Here is a 22,473-nt window from a genome sequence, read left to right on the forward strand (position 1 = left end):
TGAAAACACTGTCTGCACACTGTACAGTAATACAAGCAAAGAGGAGAAATAAAATATATTCTATAGATGGCTCATACCATACATTCCCTATACTGGGAGATACACAAAATGTCCCCGCAGACAAGTTTCTATGGAGCTACAATTATCAGTAGTAAGGAAAGTGCGGTGACAGGTATCGGCATATTTTTCAGCAGACTGGAGAGAAAAGAGGTTGTGCAATTATCATAGAATACAAAAAAGTACAATATATATATATATATATATATATATATATATATATATATATAAAATGTTCTACTAAATAATATATATTTAATATGTAAATAAAAAAATGCATTATTTAAAGGACTCCGGGCTGGAAAGTTGGACAGAAAATCATGGCTTGGCAAACATTCAAGTCACCTATTGTACAAGTATGAAAACATAGGAAGGAGCAGGAAACTCTGATAGAAAACATATGTGCTGAATGGATCTCACTGACTTCATCATCAAATCAAAACCAGAATATATAATTTTATACCGTCACCGAAACCATTTTGCTTTACATAATAATACTTAAAAAAAAAAACTAAAAAAACTGAAATCAACAAAGCCTGATACTAGTAGCAAACATTAGTATGCAAGTAAAAAACTATGTATGTATTTACCCACTTGAAATGTTTGATTTTTTGCACTCCGAGTCTTCTACTTTATCCTTCTGTAGATTTCAACAGTTTAAAAAAATATATATATAAAAATGTAAAAGAAAAAAGAAAAAAAATAAAAGTTTTGTTTTGGCCCCCAACTTCCAAACCGTCTTCTTAACCCTTTTGTTTCTCTCCCATAAAATAAATTACCGGGTTAGGATTCACCGTAGCCCTTTCTTGAGAAAAAAAAAAAGAAAAATAAAAAAATAAAAAAAATTCAAGGTATTTGAAAAAAAAAAAAAGTTGGAAAGAGTTTAATTTAAACCGTCTGGTGCCCTTGGGACAAAAATATGGACCGTATGAAGCACCTACAGGAGATCCAGGCAGGACAGAAAGTTTTAGAGATGCAATCAAAAAGTTTTCTTTCCAGTGATTGAAAAAAAAAAAAGAATCTTGAAGATGATAAATAAAGAAGATTTGTGAAACAATGTATCCAGCTCTGCTCAGGGTACATGAGGCAGAAAGTGTATCCCTCCAAGTGTGCAGGATTCCTTGAGCATGGAGAGAAGTGAGGCAGCTCCTATTCAGACCTAACAATACACTGCAGCCCCATCCCCCATGTTCCCTACAAGAATTTGCAGCCCCTCCCAGGTAGAGTTCATTTACACAATCCCCTCCCAGCCTCTCAGATTTCTCCCTGTGCACACTGGGGTTTGTAGTTTACATGCCAGCCTGCATAGACTTCAGGACATGTGCAAGGAAAGGGTCAAAGGGAAGAAAGCTGGGACTGCGAAGGGACTTTATCCTGGGACTGCGAAGGGACTGTACCCTGGGACTGAGAAGGGACTGTACCCTGGGACTGAGAAGGGACTGTACCCTAGGACTGCGAAGGGACTGTACCCTAGGACTGCGAAGGGACTGTATCCTGGGACTGAGAAGGGACTGTACCCTAGGACTGCGAAGGGACTGTACCCTGGGACTGCGAAGGGACTGTATCCTGGGACTGAGAAGGGACTGTATCCTGGGACTGAGAAGGGACTGTATCCTGGGACTGAGAAGGGACTGTATCCTGGGACTGAGAAGGGACTGTACCCTGGGACTGAGAAGGGACTGTACCCTGGGACTGAGAAGGGACTGTACCCTGGGACTGAGAAGGGACTGTACCCTGGGACTGAGAAGGGACTGTACCCTGGGACTGCGAAGGGACTGTATCCTGGGACTGCGAAGGGATTGAACCCTGGGACTGCGAAGAGACTGTACCCTAGGACTGCGAAGGGACTGTATCCTGGGACTGCGAAGGGATTGTATCCCCAGGATTGCTCTCAGACCAATCCTACATAGTTTATTAGGTGCAAACTCCCACAGCACTACACACAACAATGTGAAAAATTGGACTACTTTATATATATATCGGGCTCATTATTTGAGCTGTCTTAAAAGGAAGGCTTTGCAAAAGTCACATTTGACATAAGTGGTTAAAGTATCCCATTTTTCACTTTGCAAGTTGATCTAGTAGTGATGAGCGAGCGTGCTTAGACAAGGTGTTATCTCAGCATGCTCTGGTGCTAACCGAGTGATTTTGGCGTGCTCGAATAATATCTTCTAGTCCCCGCGCCTGCCTAACAAACAGACAATCCCTTATTATTATTTATTGTTATAGCGCCATTTATTCCATGGCGCTGTACATGTGAGGAGCGGTATACATAATAAAAACAAATACAATAATCTTAATACAAGTCATAACTGGTACAGGAGGAGAGAGGACCCTGCCCGCGAGAGCTCACAATCTACAAGGGATGGGTGAGGATACAGTAGGTGAAGATAGAGCTGGTCGTGCAGTGGTTTGGTCGATCGGTGGTTACTGCAGGTTGTAGGCTTGTCGGAAGAGGTGGATCTTCAGGCTCTTTGTGAAGGTTTCGATGGTAGGCGAGAGTCTGATGTCTTGTGGAAGAGGGTTCCAGAGTAGGGGTGATGCGCGAGAGAAATCTTGTATGCGATTGTGGGAAGAGGAGATAAGCGGGGAGTAGAGAAGGAGATCTTGTGAGGATCGGAGGTTGCGTGTAGGTAAGTACCGGGAGACGAGGTCACAGATGTATGGAGGAGACAGGTTGTGGATGGCTTTGTACGTCATGGTTAGGGTTTTGTAGTGGAGTCTCTGGGCAATGGGGAGCCAGTGAAGGGATTGACAGAGGGGAGAGGCCGGGGAGTAGCGGGGGGACAGGTAGATTAGTCGGGCAGCAGAGTTTAGAATAGATTTCAGGGGTGCGAGAGTGTTCGAGGGGAGTCCACAGAGCAGGAGGTTGCAGTTGTCAAGGCGAGAGATGATGAGGGCATGGACTAGGGTTTTTGCAGATTCTTGGTTGAGGAATGTACGGATTCGTGAAATATTTTTGAGTTGAAGTCGGCAGGAAGTGGAAAGGGCTTGGATATTTGGTTTGAAGGAGAGATCAGCGTCAAGGATTACCCCGAGGCAGCGAGCTTGTGGGACTGGGGAGAGTGGGCAGCCATTTACTGTAATGGATAGATTTGTTGGGGGGGTCGCGTGAGATGGGGGAAAGATGATGAATTCTGTTTTGTCCATGTTAAGTTTCAGAAATCTAGCGGAGAAGAAGGATGAAATAGTGGACAGACATTGAGGGATTCTGGTTAGTAGGGAGGTGACGTCTGGTCCAGAGATGTAGATCTGTGTGTCATCAGCATAGAGGTGATACTGAAAACCGTGAGATTCTATGAGCTGTCCCAGGCCAAAGGTGTAAATGGAGAAGAGCAGGGGCCCAAGGACTGAACCTTGTGGGACTCCGACAGATAGGGGGCGAGGTGAGGAGGTGGTGTGTGAGTGGGAGACGCTAAATGTCCGGTCTGTTAGGTATGATGTGATCTAGGATAGGGCCAAGTCTGTGATGCCAAGGGATGAGAGGGTCTGTAATAATAGGGAATGGTCCACTATGTCAAAGGCAGCTGACAGGTCGAGGAGGAGGAGGACAGAGTAGTGTCGCTTGCTCTTGGCGGTTAGGAGGTCATTGGTGACCTTAGTTAGGGCAGTTTCAGTGCAATGGTGTGACCGGAAGCCAGATTGTAAGCGGTCAAAGAGGGAGCAAGAAGAGAGATGGGAGGAGAGTTCAAGGTAGATGTGTTGTTCCAGTAGCTTGGAGGCATAAAGGAGAAGTGACATAGGGCGATAGCTAGATACAGAGGATGGGTCAAGAGAGGGCTTTTTGAGGATAGTTGTGATGGAGGCATGTTTAAAGCTTGAGGGGAAAACACCAGTTGTTAGTGATAGGTTGAAGAGATGGGTTAGGGTTGGGATGAAGACTGTGGTGAGGTTTGGGATGAAGTGGCATGGGAGTGGGTCAAGTGCACAGGTGGTGAGATGTGATCTTGAGAGTAGAGTGGAGAGTTGATCTTCTGTAATGGTGGAGAAGTTGGTTTTGGAGGTGGAGGGCTGGGAAGTCGGGAGGAAGGGCTCTGGGGGTTGTTGACCAAAACTGTCTCTGATGCTATCAATCTTCTGCTTGAAAAATGAGGCAAAGTCTTCAGCTGAGATAAGTGGGGAGGGAGGAGGTGCTGGGGGACGGAGGAGAGAATTGAAGGTGTTGAATAACTGTTTAGGGTTGTGAGACAGGGAGGATATGAGAGATGAGAAGTAGGTTTGTTTAGCTGTGGCGAGTGTGGTCTTGAAAGTAAGAGACTGTTTGAATGCGATGAATTGCTCGTTGGAGTGGGATCTTTTCCATCTGCACTCAGCAGCCCTGGAAGCTCGCCTCAGTTCTTTGGTCAGGCTGGTGTGCCAGGGCTGTCTGTTGATTTTGCGAGCTTTGGTATGTGTTAGGGGGGCAGCAGATTCCAAAGCTACAGCTATTGTGGTGTTATATAGAGCGGCAGCGTCATCCGCATTGTGTAAGGAACTTATGTCTGTGAGAGGGAGGAGGGATTCAGAGAATGAATGTAGGTCAAGATGTTTAAGATTTCTGCGAGGGTCTGAAAGTTTGTGGGGTGGGGATTGTAGACATGGAGTGGAGAGGGAAGAGAATGTGAGAAGGTTGTGGTCAGAGAGAGGAAGAGGTGAGTTAGAGAGGTTAGATAGAGAGCAGAGGCGGGTGAAGATGAGGTCCAGTGTGTGACCATCTGTGTGGGTGGCTGCAGAAGACCATTGAGTGAGGCCAAAGGAGAAAGTGAGAGATAGAAGTTTAGTGGCAGCTGAAAGGGAAGTGTCGATGGGGATGTTGAAGTCGCCCATGATAGTGGGGATGTCCGCGGAAAGGAAATGAAGTAGCCAGGTGGTGAAGTGGTCAAAGAAGGTGGTGGCTGGCCCTGGGGGGCAGTAAATGATAGCCAGTTGGAGGGGGAGGAGTTGCACACAGAGTGCACCTCAAAGGAAGGGAGGGTAACAGAGGGTGGCAGTGGGATTGGGGTGAAGGAGCAGTTATCTGACAGGAGAAAACCAACTCCTCCACCATGTTTGCTGCTGGGCGGGGTGTGTGAGAAAGGTGGAAGCCACCATAAGAGAGTTCAGCAGGGGAGGCTGTGTCAGAAGGGGTGAGCCAGGTTTCGGTGATGGCGAAGAAGGAAAGTTTGGTAGTAACAAAAAGATCGTGGATGTAGGAAAGCTTGTTGCAGACAGAGCGAGCGTTCCACAGAGCTCCTGTTAGTGGGACTGGGGAAGCGGGGGCTGGGTGAATGGGTATAAGGTTAGAGAGGTTACGGAAGTTTGTGATAGAGTGTGGATGGGAGGTAGAAATGACTGTGGGAATGTGGTGAGGAGGACCAGGATTTGGAGAGATATCACCAGCAGTGAGAAGGAGCAAAGAAAGTGTTAGCAGGTGGGAGCAGGAGAGGGCATGAGGGGGCTGTCTGTGTTTGGGCAGCACGGTGGCGCAGTGGTTAGCACTGCAGCCTTGCAGCGCTGGGGTCCTGGGTTCTAATCCCACCCAGGACAACATCTGCAAAGAGTTTGTATGTTCTCTCCATGTTTGCGTGGGTTTCCTCCGGGCACTCCGGTTTCCTCCCACATTCCAAAGACATACTGTTAGGGATTCTAGATTGTGAGCCCCATCGGGGACAGTGATGATAATGTGTGCAAACTGTAAAGCGCTGCGGAATATGTTAGCGCTATATAAAAAAAATAAAGAAAGAAGAGGATTATAGGTTATGGAACAGTTCTGAGGAGGAGATGAGATGGATGGGGAGGATTGAAGAAGAAATGAACAGTTCCTTACTTGGTGTGGGGATTACGGGAGGTAGCATAAAGTGAAGGATTATAGGGGTGAAAGTGAAAACAAACAGAAACATTGTTTACAGTGACTGTGTTCAGTTCCCTTCAGGTTCAATTCAGGTTTTAATTCTACTGTAAACTTCACACTTTTAGGACACACTTATAGGAATCACGCTGCAGATTGAAGTCATTGCAGACTTGAGCTATGCAATATATGTAAAACTAAGTGCATTCAGGTGTGAAGCAGAGAGGAGTGGTCTCTGCTCATCTTGGTCAGAGAATTAAGGGTGGACCAGATGCATACAATCAAGCCAGAGTAAACAAGGTCATAAATAACACTGGGGTAAGCTGGGGTTAGCTGAAAGGCATACCATGAGAATGCTAGGAGCAGAGGAAAATCTGTGTGCAAAGCTGGGTGATGTACTATGTGCACTTCATAGACAGACAGCAGGAGAGCTGGGTGGATGAACATACCATGAGAATGCTAGGAGCAGAGGAAAGTCTGTGTGCAAAGCTGAGTGATATACTATGTGCACTTCATAGACAGACAGCAGGAGAGCTGGGTGGATGAACATACCATGAGAATCCTAGGAGCAGAGGAAAGTCTGTGTGCAAAGCTGAGTGATGTACTATGTGTGTGCACTTCATAGACAGATGCAGGAGAGTTGGGTGGATGAACATACCATGAGAATGCTAGGAGCAGAGGAAAGTCTGTGTGCAAAGCTGGGTGATGTACTATGTGCACTTCATAGACAGCCAGCAGAAGAGCAGGAGAGCTGGGTGGATGAACATACCTGTCGGAAGAATAGAGATGCTTGTTAGAGTGCGATGGTGGCAGGTAGCAGGGCACAGTCTGTCTTTCAGGTTTTAATTCTACTGTAAACTTCACACTTTTAGGACACACTTATAGGAATCACACTGCAGACTGAAGTCATTGCAGACTTGAGCTATGCAATATATGTTGTATAGCTCAATATATGTCATACAGTATGTCATATGTTGCGACTGTCGAACAGCTGCAAGACTTGCAGGCGCGGTGATTCGAACATTGTTTTCGAGCACACCGAAGACACTCGGTTATCTCTGGAGCATGATCAGATAACACCTTCTCCCAGCACATTCGCTCATTACTTCTATCTATCTATCTACAGGTGCTTCTCACAAAATTAGAATATCATCAAAAAGTTAATTTATTTCAGTTCTTCAAAACAAAAAGTGATCCTCCTATATAGATTTATTACAAACAGAGTGATCTGTTTTAAGTGTTCATTTCTGTTAATGATTTTGGCTTACAGCCAGTGAAAACCCAAAGTCTCAGTAAATGTGAATAATTAACAAACAACACCTGCAAAGGCTTCCTAAGTATTTACAAAGGTCCGTTAGTCTATTTCAGTAGCTCCACAATCATGGGGAAGACTGCTGACTTGACAGATGTCCAGAAGGCCATTATTGACACACTCCACAAGGAGGGTAAGCCACAAAAGGTCATTGCTAAACAAGGCTGTTCACAGAGTGCTGTATCCAAGCATATTAATGGAAAGTTGAGAGGAAGGAAAAAGTGTGGTAGAAAAAGGTGCACAAGATAACCGCAGCCTTGAAAGGATTGTTAAGAAAAGGCCATTGAAAAATTTGGGGGAGATTCACAAGGAGTGGAGTGCTGCTGGAGTCATTGCTTCAAGAGTCACCACACACAGAGGTATCCAGGACAAGGGCTACAAGTGTCACATTCCTTGTGTCTAGCCACTCATGACCAATAGACAAAGCCTGAAGCTTCTTATGTGGGCCAAGGAGAAAAAGAACTGGACTGTTGTCAGTGGTCCAAGGTGTTGTTTTCAGATGAAAGTAAATTTTGCATTTCATTTGGAAATCAAGGTCCCAGAGTCTAGAGGAAGAGTGGAGAGGACGCAATCCAAGTTGCTTGAGGTCTGGTGTGAAGTTTCCACAATCAGTGATGGTTTGGGGAGCCATGTCATCTGCTGGTGTAGGTCCACTGCGTTTTACCAAGACCAAAGTCAGCGCAGCCGTCTACCAGGAAATTTTAGAGCACTTCATGCTTCCCTCTGCCGACAAGCTTTTTGGAGATGGAAATGTCATTCTCCAGCAGGACTTGGCAGCTGTCCACACTGCCAAAAATACCAATACCTGGTGTACAAACAACAGTATCACTGTGCTTGATAGGCCAGCAAACTCGCCTGACCTTAACCCTATAGAGAATCTACTGAGTATTGTCAAGAGGAAGATGAGACACCAGACCCAACAATGCAGACGAGCTGAAGGCTGCTATCAAAGCAACCTGGGCTTCCATAACATCTCAGCAGTGCCACAGGCTGATCGCATCCATACCACACCACATTGATGTAGTAATTGATGCAAAAAGAGCCCCGACCAAGTATTGAGTGCATTTACTGAACATACATTTCAGTAGGCCAACATTTTGGATTTTAAAATCATTTTTCAAGCTGGTTTTATAAAGTATTCTAATTTACTGAGATAATGACTTTTGGGTTTTCATTGGCATAATCATCAACATTAACACTTGAAATAGGCCTAATGCCAAAACCTTGGCGCAAATTTTCATGCGAGAGATTGTAAAACTACATGGGATCCCTACCGATATTGTTTCTGACTGGGGTGGGTGCAGTTTATTTCTAAATTTTGGAGGGCGTTTTGCACTCGTCTGGGGATCCATCTGTCATTCTCTTCAGCATTTCATCCGTAGGCAAACTGAACTGGTTAACCCGAATTTTGAGACTTATCTTAGGTGTTTTGTGTTGAAAAATCAGGAGGATTGGTTTACCTACTTGCCTCTAGCTGACTTCATGGTAAATGATCGTTGTCTTGAGACTACTGGTAAGTTCCCATTTTTCGTAGTATACAGGTTTCATCCTCAGTTCAGCTCATTTTATAGGAATCGTTCTTCTGGAATATCTGAAGAAGAACGGTTTTCATCATTAATTATGTCTGTGTGGCAAGAGGTTCTTGATCATTTGAGGAAGGTAGGGTCCAAATATAACAATGTGGCTGATCGGAGATGTTTGGTGGGTCCGGACTGGTGTGTTGGAGACTTGGTGTAGTTGTCCTCAAGGGACATTAAGTTGAAGGTTCCCTCTTGGAAACCGAGTCCCAGGTTCATCGGTCCTCATAAGATTGAGACCCTCATCAATCCCGTAGCATTCCTCTTTGCCGCCAACTTTTAGGATCCATAATGTGGTTCATAGATCTCTACTCAAAACATATGTTGCATCCTCTGTACCATCACCGCTACTGACATCTCCTGTCATTGTAGATGGAAATTTGGAATTTCAAATAGCTAAGATCATTGATTCTCACTTAGTAGCTTCAGTATCTGGTACACTGGAAGGGATACTGTCCTGAAGAGAGGATGTGGGTACCAGAATCTGACATCCATGCGGCCAGGCTGATTTGGTCTTCTCACGTGGCACACCCTGATAAACCCGGTTCTGAGTTTCCGGAGGTCTCTCGTAGAACTGGGGGTACTGTCACGGGTTTAACACGACAGAGGGGAGTCAGAAGTGCTTCTGCAGCGACCCAGGGTCCTGGTTGTTTCAGTAATATCATTCTCCTCTAGGGGGAAGTGATGTTACGTTTGGAGGCAATAAAGGAGATCTCTTTACCAGGTAACACCAACACACAACACATTTCATACTCCAGTCCACCAGGGGGAGCTATGCTCCTATTTATTAGGGCACTCTTCACAATTAGGTAAAACTGGTGGTCTGAAAAGTGAGACAGATGCTGGCTGGGCTTCTCCCAGTTAGCTGCTGCCTGAGCTCTGCTCACTGAGTTCGTCCCTGACAGGGGTGGGATCCTGTCAGAGGCCTAGACAGAAGGCCACGGAGCTGTGCCTGCCCCACGTGCGGCAGCTTCCAGAAAGAGACATGAACAGAGAACTGTATTGTAGAGAGTAAGAAGAAGTCATAGCAAAAGGAGAGGAAACCAGAAGGAGTTCTGCCCTACACAGGCTGCCTTCTTCTGAGGCGCAGGATCTCGGTAGCTGGAACACCGAGGGAGCAACAGTTCTCTATGCCTTGCTACAGAGACCGGCAGGACAGCTAATTCTACGTTACCTGCCCGCCCTATACCCAGGAGGCAAGGTGGCACCCACGAGAGGCTGGGGCGTGATAGAGTCCCTGTAAAAAGCCTCACGCCACCGGTCATACGGGTTTGTCCTATCCATCTGGGGGACAGAGAGAGACACAACATCTAGAACATCTACAATAGTTGTGAGGACCTTATGAAAGGCTCAGCTATAAGGTACTACAACACCCAGGCGCTAGAGGAAGGCTACTGATTTCCACCTGGATAAGGGGACTCTGGATTTGCTTCCAAACCGGCTGGACTCTGCCTGCCCTGTGATCTGGTGCTCTGGACTGTGGATGCTGAAGCCTTCAGTAAAGAGGTAAAGAGACTGCAACCTTGTGTCCTCGTTCTTCACTGCGCCTCACACCATCCACCATCTTATAAACTGGGAAGCCCTGGGGACACACTTCACCTGTGGGAAGGTATACCATCTAGCTGCCATAACATCACCCCAGCGGACCCCTAAGCAGTGTCGGTCACCCTGACCAAATACCACAGGTGGCGTCAAGAACATATCACTTTAAAGACCTTTCCCTTTTACAATGGACCTCCCGAGGGCCACGGACGGGTCAGACACTGTGACATCCCCCTTGAGAACTGAAGGACCCGGTACCGAGTACCCCACTTCCCTACGGGGGCACTTCAAATCTTTTGGCGTCACAAACAGGATCTACTTAAGCCTGAAAATCGGGTCATGTACACCTAAGAACTGTGCCAGAATTGTACTTGAACTGTGATTTGCTTAAGGACTGTGTATTGCAAAAGACCGCCAAAAATTCCTGCCAAAACTGCCGCCATTACAGCGCCACGAGGAGCGCAGAAGAAGAAGGGCGTGTCGTCGTGGTCGTGAACTAACTGAGAAGCACGAAAAATAATGGCCGCCCAGTCTAAATATCTCTGTACCTTGAGGACGTGTCCGTCAGCAGCCGAGATCCACCTCCTGATCATAATGACAGGCGGAGACAAAGAACAAGAAACCGGCCCCGGAGAAGAGAGCGGGAAAAGGACGAGGAAAAAGCAGACATGGTGACCCATGGGCACCTGAGAGGAAACGATGCGACCCAGCACGGACCTCAGTCACCGTAGGAACATCCATAGCTACCGCCGTCGGAGAGCGTGAACTTCTCGGAGTCGTCAATGGAGGAGTCGCAGTCTATGCCGCCGCTGATCTTAGCGCCCTCCTGGGAGGAGTGGGACGGCATCGGTGGAGTCACATCTCGCACAGGTACCGGGGAAGACCACATCAAAGGGATCTGCTTGCCCCTCCGTGACCGCTCCTTCCCCCTCTATGGCCGCTGGAACCTCGGCGCCCCCTCTTCGGGCTCTGGATTAAATGGGCACGATCTTAGAGTCCTCCCCTGGAGGGAATATCAACGCTACTTGATATCCCAGTGGAGAGAGGAAGAGGAGCAAAGGGCCCAGGGTAACGCGCAGGACAGCCCTTCACTGAAATGGGGCATTGTGGTATTCTTCCATCTCCAGAAAGGAAAGGGGTTTATCCAGGAGATTGGGCTGCCGGTGAGGGTCCATGTCACCCGGAACGAAGTGGAACCCTGTCTCAGAGGGTAACGCCTGGACCCATACCTATACCCAGGGGATGCTGTGACCTACTCTCGACACCGGAATGGAAACGGATGGTGGGCTCGAGATATCAGGAGATGCGCAGCCCTCATGGCATCACCTGGGGCCCAGAAAGAAGAACTCATCACTGAGACAACAGACTTCCATTGCTGCGCATGATATGACAATCCACGAAAGACATGTAGAAAAGCCGCGGAGACACCATCACGTGTTTCTCAACGCAAGCAATAAATAGTCAGGTCTTTCACCGGGAAGGAACAACCACGGGAAGGGCAGCATCCAAAAAGGAAAACCACCTATGCCAAAACATGGTATTCATCCACAGACAGCTGTGGGGACACACTTCACCTGTGGGAAGGTATACCATCTAGCTGCCATAACATCACCCCAGCGGACCCCTAAGCAGCGTAGGTCACCCTGACCGAATACCAAAGGTGGCGTCACGAACATATCCCTTTAAAGAAAAGAAAAAATCATTCCAGCTCCAAATAGTAAAATCCAAATTCCAACTTTATTAAACCAAAATAAAAACAACGGTGGACATATGCTCTACATGTGCATATCAGGACACGAGCGCTCGTGTCCTGATATGCACATGTAGAGCATATGTCCACCGTTGTTTTTATATTGGCTTAATAAAGTTGGAATTTGGATTTTACTATTTGGAGCTGGAACGATTTTTTCTTTTCTTCATGAGATGACCGCGTGGATCAGCGTTGGGTTCTGTGCTCCTGCGTTGGCTACTTGGTGAGCTGGCTTTTTTTCTTCTTTGCTATATCCCTTTAAAGACCTTTCCCTTTTACAACGGACCTCCCGAGGGCCATGGACCGGGTCAGCCACCGTGACATCCTCCTTGAGAACTGAAGGCCCCGGTACCGAGTACCCCACTGCCCTACGGGGGCGCCCACTTCTATTCACTGATTAGAAGCACTTCACCTTCATATTAATGGGGTGAAAGTTGCTTGAGGTTGATCTGCTCAGTTGCGAGCTCCTGGAAGCTTTCCTGCCTTAAAGGGAACCTGTCAGCAGGATTGTGCATAGTAAACTACACACAGCGTCAGGTCTGCACCATTATACTGAATAAAATGATACCTGGGTTGATGAAATCTGTCTTGTGATTGTTTCTTAATCTTTATTTTCAATTTTGTGCTAATGATGTGCTCGTGCCATAAGACAGGTCTGGAGATCCCTCATTGACCTGCCCCCTAGTTTGCATAATAAATGCCATCACATGCTGAATTAAAAAAAAGAAACGCTTCTGCAGGCAGGTGCCGGCCGTGGCCCCTGCGCTACAGCATAATCGCATGGTTACTGCGCACTTAACCCCCAGAGCTTTTTTCGGTTTTGCGTTTTCGTTTTTTGCTCCCCTTCTTCCCAGAGCCATAACTTTTTTATTTTTCCTTCAATTTGGCCATGTGAGGGCTTATTTTTTGCAGGACAAGTTCTACTTTTTAACAACACCATTGGTTTTAGCATGTCGTGTACTAGACAACGGGAAAAAAATTCCAAGTGTGGTGAAATAGCTAAAAAAGTGCAATCCCACACTTGTTTTTTGTTTCGCTTTTTTGCTAGGTTCACTAAATGCTAAAACTGACCTGCCATTATGATTCTCCAAGTCATTACGAGTTAGGCTACTTTCACACTTCCGTCTCTTGAGATCCGTCATAATCCGTCGATTTTTGAGAATGCAGGATCCTGCAAAAAAATTTGCAGGATCCTGCATTTTCCCATAGACTTGTATTAACGACGGATTGGGACAGATGACCATCCGTTTCATCCGTCGTGCACTGGATCCGTCGTAAAATAGCGGTCCGTCGTGCAGAGAAAATGTTCATTGTAACGTTTTTTGTGTACGTCGGAAAATCGTTCAGCGACGCATCCTGCGCTGCCCGTCGTCGGCTACAATGGAAGCCTATGGACGCAGGATCCGTCGCTGACCGTCACACACTGGAATCCAGCGACGGATCCAGTTTTTTCCTGCTGAGCATGCCCAGAAGGATTTTCTAGTCCGGGAAAAAGTCTCTCTCTCTCTCTCTCACTCTCTTCCCCGGGAATTTCTACGGCGGATCCATCATTACACTGGATCCGTCGCACACGTTTTTACCTATTTTCATGACGTCCGTCGATACGTCATGTTGCTACACCACGACGAACCCCAGAAAACGGAAGTGTGAAAGTACCCTTAATAGACACCAAACATGTCTAGGTTCTTTAGGTATCTAAGTGATGAAAAAAAATTCCAAACTTTGCTTAAAAAAAAAAAAATGGCGCCATTTTCCGATACCCGTAGCGTCTCCATTTTTCATGATTTAGGGTTGGGTAAGGACTTATTTTTTGCATGCCGAGCTGGAGTTTTTAATGATACCATTTTGGTGCAGATACGTTCCCTTGATCACTGCATTTTAATACAATGTCGCGGCGACCAAAAAAAGTAATTCTTGCGTTTAGAATTTTTTTCTCGCTACGTTTAGTGATCAGGTTAATTCTTTTTTTTTATTGATAGATTCGGGCTATTCTGAACGTGGCGATACCAAATATGTGTAGGTTTGATTTTTTCTGTAATGCTGTAGATAAGCCCCCAATGTATCCTGAAAGATGAGAAAAAGATGTTATACTATACTCACCCAGGGGCGGTCCCGATCCGATGGGCGTCGCGGGAAAGGTCAGAGAGGCCCGGCGCCTGCGCAGTGCAGTACTTTGCTCTGAGCATCATGTGTGGTGGCCGTTATACAGTATTGAGCATCATGTGTGGCCATTATACAGTATGGAGCACTGTGTGGCCATATTTTTGTTTTATATACAATAATTATAAGCAAACAGTGTGATCAGCAGTGCTAAACGGCTGCGATTGGGACGTGGATATGGGTGTGACTAGTTGTGAAATGGGTCTGGTCAGAGGCGTGGCCTAAAATTTGCCGCGGCGCACTACGCGCGCCGCACACGTTATACCTCCTTCCCTTCTTCAAAAGTTGGGAGGTATGGTACCACATTTGCCAGATCACGGCAAGTGCCGCAAATCCCATAGGGAATGAATGAGGCCGAACGCAGTGTTGCCGTAAGTGATCCGTTACGCGGCAGATGCAGAAAAACTGTAGGATCTGCTGCAAAAGGCGACTTTCACATCAGCGATTCTTGCCAAAGTCTATGCCGATAGTGTCATACTCACCAAAGGGGGAGGCAGCACTAAAAGTGCCTAGGGCAGCAGAAACTCTAAATACGGCCCTGGGGGGCTACATTATATTCTGTGGGGGGACTGCATTATACTCAAGGTACTACATAATATTATGGGGGCTACATCATACTATATCAGGGGGCTACAGCATACTCTATGGGGGGGCTGCATTATATTCTGTGGTGGAACTGCATTCTCTCGGGACTACATTATATTCTGTGGTGGGTGGCATTATACTATATGGGGGGGCTGCATTATACCCTATGGGGTGCTACATTATATTCTATGGTGGGGACTGCGTCATACCTGAGAGGGTTGCATTATATTTTGTGGGGTGCTGCATTATATTCTATGAGAGGGGACTGCATTATATTTTATGAGGGGGCTACATTATATTCTGTGAGGGGGCTACCCCAACCCTTGCTACATTATTAAGACGTGAACTACCTTATATTATACCCTGATATTAGCGCTTTTTACCGCACAATTGGTGGTCTTGTATCTATTTCTATGTAGCTACATAGTGGGCCCCAAGAATGATTTTCTCTAGTGTGCCCAAGGTGCTCCAGTCCGACGCTGCCCACAATGGTCACCGAAATAACTTGAATCTGACAAAAGTAATAAATATTCTATGAAAATGAACAAATGAAAGTCAGACGTTGCTTTTCAACCATGCTTCCACAGAATTTGAAAAAAAAACCTCATGAAATAGGCCTGGACAGAAATGATGGTGCCCCTGAAAATAATGTGACAAAGGGACATGGTATATCAATGTGTGTCCACTATCCAGCATCACAGGTGTCAACAATCTTGGAATCAGTGAGTGGACCTGTATAGGGCTACAGATACTCGCTGTGCTGTTTAGTGACATGGTGTGTATCACACTCAACATGGACCAGAGGAAGAAAAGGAAAGAGTTGTCTCAGGAGATTAGAAAGAAAATTATACACAACCATGTTAAAGGTAAAAGGTATAAGACCATCTCCAAACAGCTTGATGCTCCTGTGACTACAGTTGCACATATTATTCAGAAATGTAAGATCCATGGGACTGTAGACAACCTCCCAGGATGTGGCCGCAGGAGGAAAATTGATGACAAATCCCAGAGACGGATAATACGAATGGTAACAAAAGAGCCCAGAAAAACTTCTAAACAGATTAAAGGTGAGCTTCAAGCTCAAGGAACATCAGTGTCAGATAGCACCATCCGTCGTTGCATGAGCCAAAGTTGACTTCATGGGAGACGACCAAGGAGGACACCATTGTTGAAAAAAAATCATAAAAAGCCAGACTGGAATTTGCCAAACTACATGTTGATAAGCCACAAAGCTTCTGAGAGATTGTCCTATGGACAGATGAGACAAAAATTAAACTTTTTGGCAAAGCACATCAGCTCTATGTTCACAGACGGAAAAATGAAGCATATCAAGAAAAAAACACTGTCCCTACTGTGAAACATGGAGGAGGCTCTGTTGTGTTCTGAGGCTGCTTTGCTGCATCTGGCACAGGGTGTCTAGAAACGGTGCAGGGAACAATGAAATCTGAAGACCATCAAGGGATTTTAGAGAGACATGTGCTGCAAAGTGTCAGAAAGCTTGGTCTCAGTCGCAGGTCATGGGTCTTGCAACAGGATAATGACCCAAAACACACAGCTAAAAACACCCAAGAATGACTAAGAGGAAAACAATGGACTATTCTGAAGTGGCCTTCTATGAGCCCTGACCTAAATCCTATAGAGCATCTTTGGAAAGAGCTGAAACATGCCGTCTGGAAAAGGCAACCTTCAAACACGAGACAACTGGAGCAGTTTGCTCTTGGCCAAAATACCTTTCGAGAGGTGCAGAAGTCTCATTGACAGTTACAGGAATCGTTTGATTGCAGTGATTGCCTCAAAAGGTTGTGCAACAAAATGTTAAGTTAAAGGTACACTGTCACCTGAATTTGGAGGGAACAATCTTCAGCCATGGAGGTGGGGTTTTTGGGTGTTTGATTCACCCTTTCCTTACCCGCTGGCTGCATGCTGGCTGCAATATTGGATTGAAGTTCATTCTCTGTCCTCCGTAGTACACGCCTGCGCAAGGCAAGATTGTATTTTCATGACTATGAAAATTGTAAATTCACCCTGAAGGCATCAAAACTATGAATTAACACATGTGGAATTATAATTACTTAACAAAAAATTGTGAAACAACTGAAGAACCTATAATATAAGACAAATTTTCAAAGTAGCCACCTTTTGCTTTGATGACTGCTTTGCACACTCTTGGCATTCTCTTGATGAGCTTCAAGAGGTAGTCACCAAAAAGGGTTTTCACTTCACAGGTATGCCCTGTCAGGTTTAATAAGTGGGATTTCTTGCCTTATAAATGGGGTTGGGACCATCAGTTGTGTTGAGCAGAAGTCTGGTAGACAGACAGCTGATAGTCCTACTGAATAGACTGTTAGAATTTGTGTTATGGCAAGAAAAAAGCAGCTAAGTAAAGAAAATCAGGTGGCCATCATTACTTTAAGAAATGAAGGTCAGTCAGTCTGAAAAACTTTGAAAGCGTCCCCAAGTGCAGTTGCAAAAACCATCAAGTGCTACAAAGAAACTGGCTCACATGAGGACCGCCCCAGGAAAGGAAGACCAAGAGTCACCTCTGCTTCTGAGGATAAGTTTATCCGAGTCACCAGCCACAGAAATTGCAGGTTAACGGCAGCTCAGATTAGAGACCCGGTCAATGCCACACAGAATTCTAGCAGCAGACACATCTCTGCAACAACTGTTAAGAGGAGACTTTGTGCAGCAGGCCTTCATGGTACAATAGCTGCTAGGAAACCACTGCTAATACCAGGCAACAAGCAGAAGAGACTTGTTTGGGCTAAAGAACACAAGGAATGGACATTAGACCAGTGGAAATCTGTGCTCTGGTCTGATGAGTCCAAATTTGAGATCTTTGGTTCCAACCACCGTGTCTTTGTGCGACGCAGAAAAGGTGAACAGATGGACTCTACATGCCTGGTTCCCACCGTGAAGCATGGAGGAGGAGGTGTGATGGTGTGGGGGTGCTTTGCTGGTGACACTGTTGGGGATTTATTCAAAATTGAAGGCACACTGAACCAGCATGGCTACCACAGCATCTTGCAGCTATTTCATCCGGTTTGCATTTAGTTGGACCATCATTTATTTTTCAAAAGGACAATGACCCCAAACACACCTCCAGGCTTTGTAAGGGCTATTTGACCAAGAAGGAGGCTGATGGGGTGCTATGCCAGATGACCTGGCCTCCACAGTCACCAGACCTGAACTCAATCGAGATGGTTTGGGGTGAGCTGGACTGCAGAGTGAAGGCAAAAGGGCCAACAAGTGCTAAGCATATCTGGGAACTTCTTCAAGATTGTTAGAAGACCATTCCCGGTAACTACCTCTTGAAGCTCATCAAGAGAATGCCAAGAGTGTGCAAAGCAGTCATCAAAGCAAAAGGTGGTTACTTTGAAGAACCTAGAATATAAGACATATTTTCAGTTGTTTCACACTTTTTTGTTAAGTATATAATTCCACATGTGTTAATTCATAGTTTAGATGCCTTCAGTGTGAATTTACAATTTTCATAGTCATGAAAATACAGAAAAATCTTTAAATGAGAAGGTGTGTCCAAACTTTTGGTCTGTACTGTATGCCTGCTCTAAAATAATCTCTGCCTCCTGGCTCTCATAATGGCAGCTATAAGCCAACTCTGCTGCTCACATGACCGTCTTGCTACAGGTCCAGGTGCCAATTCCTCCCCTTCTCGCACCTTCCGGGCTTTTTATAATTATTAACTGTACCAGGGTTCAGCAGCTCAATATTCAAAATCCAATATTTGGCCTCTTGCAGAGTCTAAGCAACTTACACAGTGTTAGGGCTAGCGGAACGCACCGAGTAAATAGAGATGTTTATTGATATTGGTGCGTTCGCAGCCCGGGGTCCACCGTGCAGGAGTACCTGCTGCTAGCAAACGGCGGAGCTATATGGCGGTATAGACTAACTCAGTTAATTCACTGAGTAGCCGTGAAAGGAAAGCACTGTGCCCTGTTAGACTCCACAGAGGCACAGGCAAACTGCCCAAACAGAGAGCAGTCAGTGGTCACACAAACACACAAAACTCCTCGCCGGAGGAGCCAGCATTCTAGGGGCTTATTTCAGCCGGGTCCCTGAATATACTCAGACTCAATCTCCTCGCCGGAGGAGCCAGCATTCTAGGGGCTTATTTCAGCCGGGTCCCAGAACACTCATACATGTGACCACACTGGCGCAAAGCACATAACATAAGACAATACTAGCGCATGGCCGTGCGGTCATGCGCTGTTTATATAGTTGCAGCACAGGAAGCTGCTACTGAAGTTTTTGCCCTTTCAGGACCTTCCAGAAGGACCAATGGAAAGTGCTGCAGTACCTGAGCATGTTTTGCCCTTTCAAGACCTTCCAGAAGGACCAATGGAATGTACTGCAGCACCTGAGCATGTGACCGAACATGTGGCCCTCGACCTCCAATGGGAGACCCTGCCCTGGGCATGCTCAGTGTGAGTAAACAAGGACTTAGTCCCAGAGAGGCTCGCTCGCCGCAGATCAGTGCAGGGTACCATAGGAAAGCCAGAAAAGGCAGTAGTGACCCTATGCACCGAATCAGCCCCAGCGAAATGCTGGGAGCGACGTCTCCTCTGAGCAGAGCCCACTGCGGCCGATACCGAATGGGAGACCGCAGCAGACACAGATCGAGATTCCCCCTGTGCAGCAGAGGAAACTCGACTCCTAACATTACCCCCCCCTCCTAGGGCCCCCCCCCCCCTCCTTGAGCCTCACTACGCTCAAAAGCTGCGATAAGCAGCGGAGCCCGAATGTGCTCCACAGGATCCCAGGTTCTATCCTCTGGGCCGTGACCCTTCCAGTCCACCAGATAAAATTTCTTGCCACGTACCACCTTGCACCCCACAATAGCATTCACCTCAAACTCATCCGTGGATGAACCCGATGTCCCAGCAGATGACTCGGAAAACCGGGACAAATGAACGGGCTTTAAGAGGGAAACGTGGAAAGTATCGGTGATACCAAGGCGTGGAGGAATAGCCAAACGGTAGACCACAGGGTTGACCTGTTCCAGAACCTTAAACGGGCCAATGTAGCGAGGAGCAAACTTAGTGGACTCAACTCGCAGCCTGATGTTACGGGCGGAGAGCTACACTAAGTCGCCAGGAGCAAAGACCGGAGCGGGGCGCCGGTGTGTATCAGCCGAAACTCTCATTCTCTCCTTGGAGGCCCAGATGGCATCCTGTGTGCGGTCCCAGATGTCACGTGCCTCCACCGCCCAGTCTGCCACCCTAGAATCGGTGGATGACACGGGCATGGGCACAGGGACACACGGATGCTGGCCGTAATTAAGGAGAAAAGGAGTTTGACCAGTGGAATCGGCTACGGCGTTGTTCAGGGCAAATTCCGCCCAAGGTAGCAAAGATGCCCAGTCATCCTGCCTAGCAGAGACGAAATGTCGCAAATATGTCACCAGGGTCTGGTTGGTTCTCTCCACCAACCCATTCGTCTCGGGATGGTATGCAGAGGAGAGGTTTAACTCTATGCTGAGTAAACGGCAGAGCTCTCTCCAAAACCGAGATGCGAACTGGGGACCCCGATCGCTGACAATCTTATCAGGCATACCATGCAAACGGAAAACGTGTTTAATGAACAACACCGCCAAGGCCCGTGCTGAGGGTAACCGAGGAAGCGGCACCAAATGCACCATCTTGGAGAAATGGTTGGTGACAACCCAAATAATGGAGCAGCCACGCGACTTGGGTAGACCCACCACAAAGTCCATCCCGACCATCTCCCAGGGCCTGTCTGCCACCGGTAGAGGGTAAAGCAACCCAGCAGGCCGTTGCCGAGGAGACCAATTCTGGGCGCAAGAAACGCACGCCTGAATATAGTCCTTGACATCTCGGGCCATATGCGGCCACCAGTATGTTCTCGCCAGAAGCTCAGATGTCCTCTTGGTCCCAAAATGCCCACCCACTCTGGAGGAGTGAGCCCAAGAGAGAACCTCCGGTCGCAAGTTAGCTGGTACGAAAGTCTTGCCCGGGGGCACAGACTCTAGCGAAACCGGAGCTACAGTTCTCAGGCTCTCAGAAGGGACAATAAGCCGAGGCTCCTCCTCCTCCTCCTCCGATGACACCACGGAGCGGGAGAGAGCGTCAGCACGAACGTTCTTCTCCCCGGAGAGGAAATGGAGAGTAAAATGGAAACGGGAGAAGAACAGGGACCATCTAGCCTGGCGAGAATTCAGCCGCTGGGCCGTTTGCAGATACACCAAGTTCTTGTGGTCAGTGAAGACTTGGAAGGGAAAGCGAGCTCCCTCCAAGAGATGTCTCCACTCCGAAAAAGCCAACTTCATGGCCAGCAACTCCCTGTCCCCGATGGAATAATTCCTCTCCGCTGGTGTGAAGGTCTTGGAGAAGAAGAAGCAAGGATGCTTCCGACCTTGAGCATCCTTTTGGAAAAGGACTGCTCCAGCACCAACGGATGAGGCATCCACCTCCAAGATAAATGGCTTATCAACATTGGGGCGATGTAGGATGGGAGCGCTAGCGAAGTGTGACTTGATCGAGAGAAAGGCTTTGGAGACCTCCACTGACCACAACTTGGGATTTGCTCCCTTCTTGGTGAGGGCAACCAAGGGAGCTACCAAAGTTCAGAAGTGTGGAATGAACTGGCGATAGTAATTAATGAACCCCATAAAGCGCTGCACCGCTTTAAGAGAATGGGGTTCCTGCCAGTCCATTACAGCCTGTAGCTTGGCAGAATCCATAGCCAAACCCTGGGCAGAGATGATATAACCAAGGAAAGGCAAGGACTCCTGCTCAAACACACACTTCTCCAACTTGGCGTAGAGGTAGTTTGCCCATAAGAGGTCGAAGACTTTGCGAACATCTCTCCGATGGGAGTCAATATCTGGAGAGAAGATGAGAATATCATCCAGATAGACTACGACCGAGGTGGTGAGCATATCCCGGAAGATGTCGTTCACAAAGTCTTGGAAAACGGCTGGGGCATTACAGAGCCCGAAGGGCATCACCAGATATTCATAGTGCCCATCCCTGGTGTTGAAAGCCGTCTTCCATTCATCCCCCTCACGGATGCGAATCAGGTTGTAAGCACCCCGCAGATCTAACTTTGTAAATACCCTCGCTCCCCGTAGCCTATCAAACAGCTCAGATATCAGGGGTAGTGGGTACTTGTTCTTAACGGTGATGGCGTTAAGACCCCTGTAGTCTATGCATGGACGTAAGTCGCCAGTCTTCTTCTGTACGAAGAAGAACCCTGCCCCTGCCGGTGACACTGACTTCCTAATGAATCCTCTTGCCAGATTCTCCTGGATGTACTGGGACATTGCCTCCATCTCCGGGAGAGATAACAGATAGACTCGACCCCGGGGAGGCTCAGCACCAGGCAAGAGGTCAATAGGACAGTCATAGGGGCGGTGAGGCGGAAGGGTCTCCGCAGCTCTTTTGGAGAACACGTCTGCATAGGGCCAATAGTGCTTGGTGAGAGAGGAAAGATCTGCGGGTACCTGTGTAGTAGCAACCTGAACGCACTCCCTCAGACATCTACCCTCACAAGATTTACTCCATGCCAAAATTCTCCCAGAGGACCACTCAATATGAGGAGAATGGTAGCGAAGCCATGGTATCCCCAACAGGACCTCATCAATTCCCTCAGGAATGACTAATAGGGAGATTATCTCCTGATGTGATGGAGACACAGATAGCGT

General features: G+C 47.1%; 1 protein-coding gene across 6 annotated transcripts in view; it reads right to left on the reverse strand.

The window, feature by feature from the left end:
• FGFR1 (fibroblast growth factor receptor 1) overlaps positions 1–1,246 on the reverse strand; it is a 107,840-nt gene extending 106,594 nt beyond the window's left edge. For 2 of the 6 annotated variants that reach the window (XM_069766887.1, XM_069766884.1), the window contains exon 1: positions 652–1,229. The gene's annotated coding sequence lies outside the window, so the exon portion shown is untranslated. Of the gene's footprint in view, positions 1–647 lie in introns of all 6 variants that reach the window. The other 4 variants (XM_069766889.1, XM_069766886.1, XM_069766890.1 and 1 more) reach the window with 3 other exon arrangements.
• Between the last annotated feature and the right edge of the window lie 21,227 nt (positions 1,247–22,473).

This window comes from Ranitomeya imitator, chromosome 4, assembly GCF_032444005.1.
Source record: "Ranitomeya imitator isolate aRanImi1 chromosome 4, aRanImi1.pri, whole genome shotgun sequence".
In the NCBI taxonomy this organism is placed as follows: Eukaryota; Metazoa; Chordata; class Amphibia; order Anura; family Dendrobatidae; genus Ranitomeya; species Ranitomeya imitator.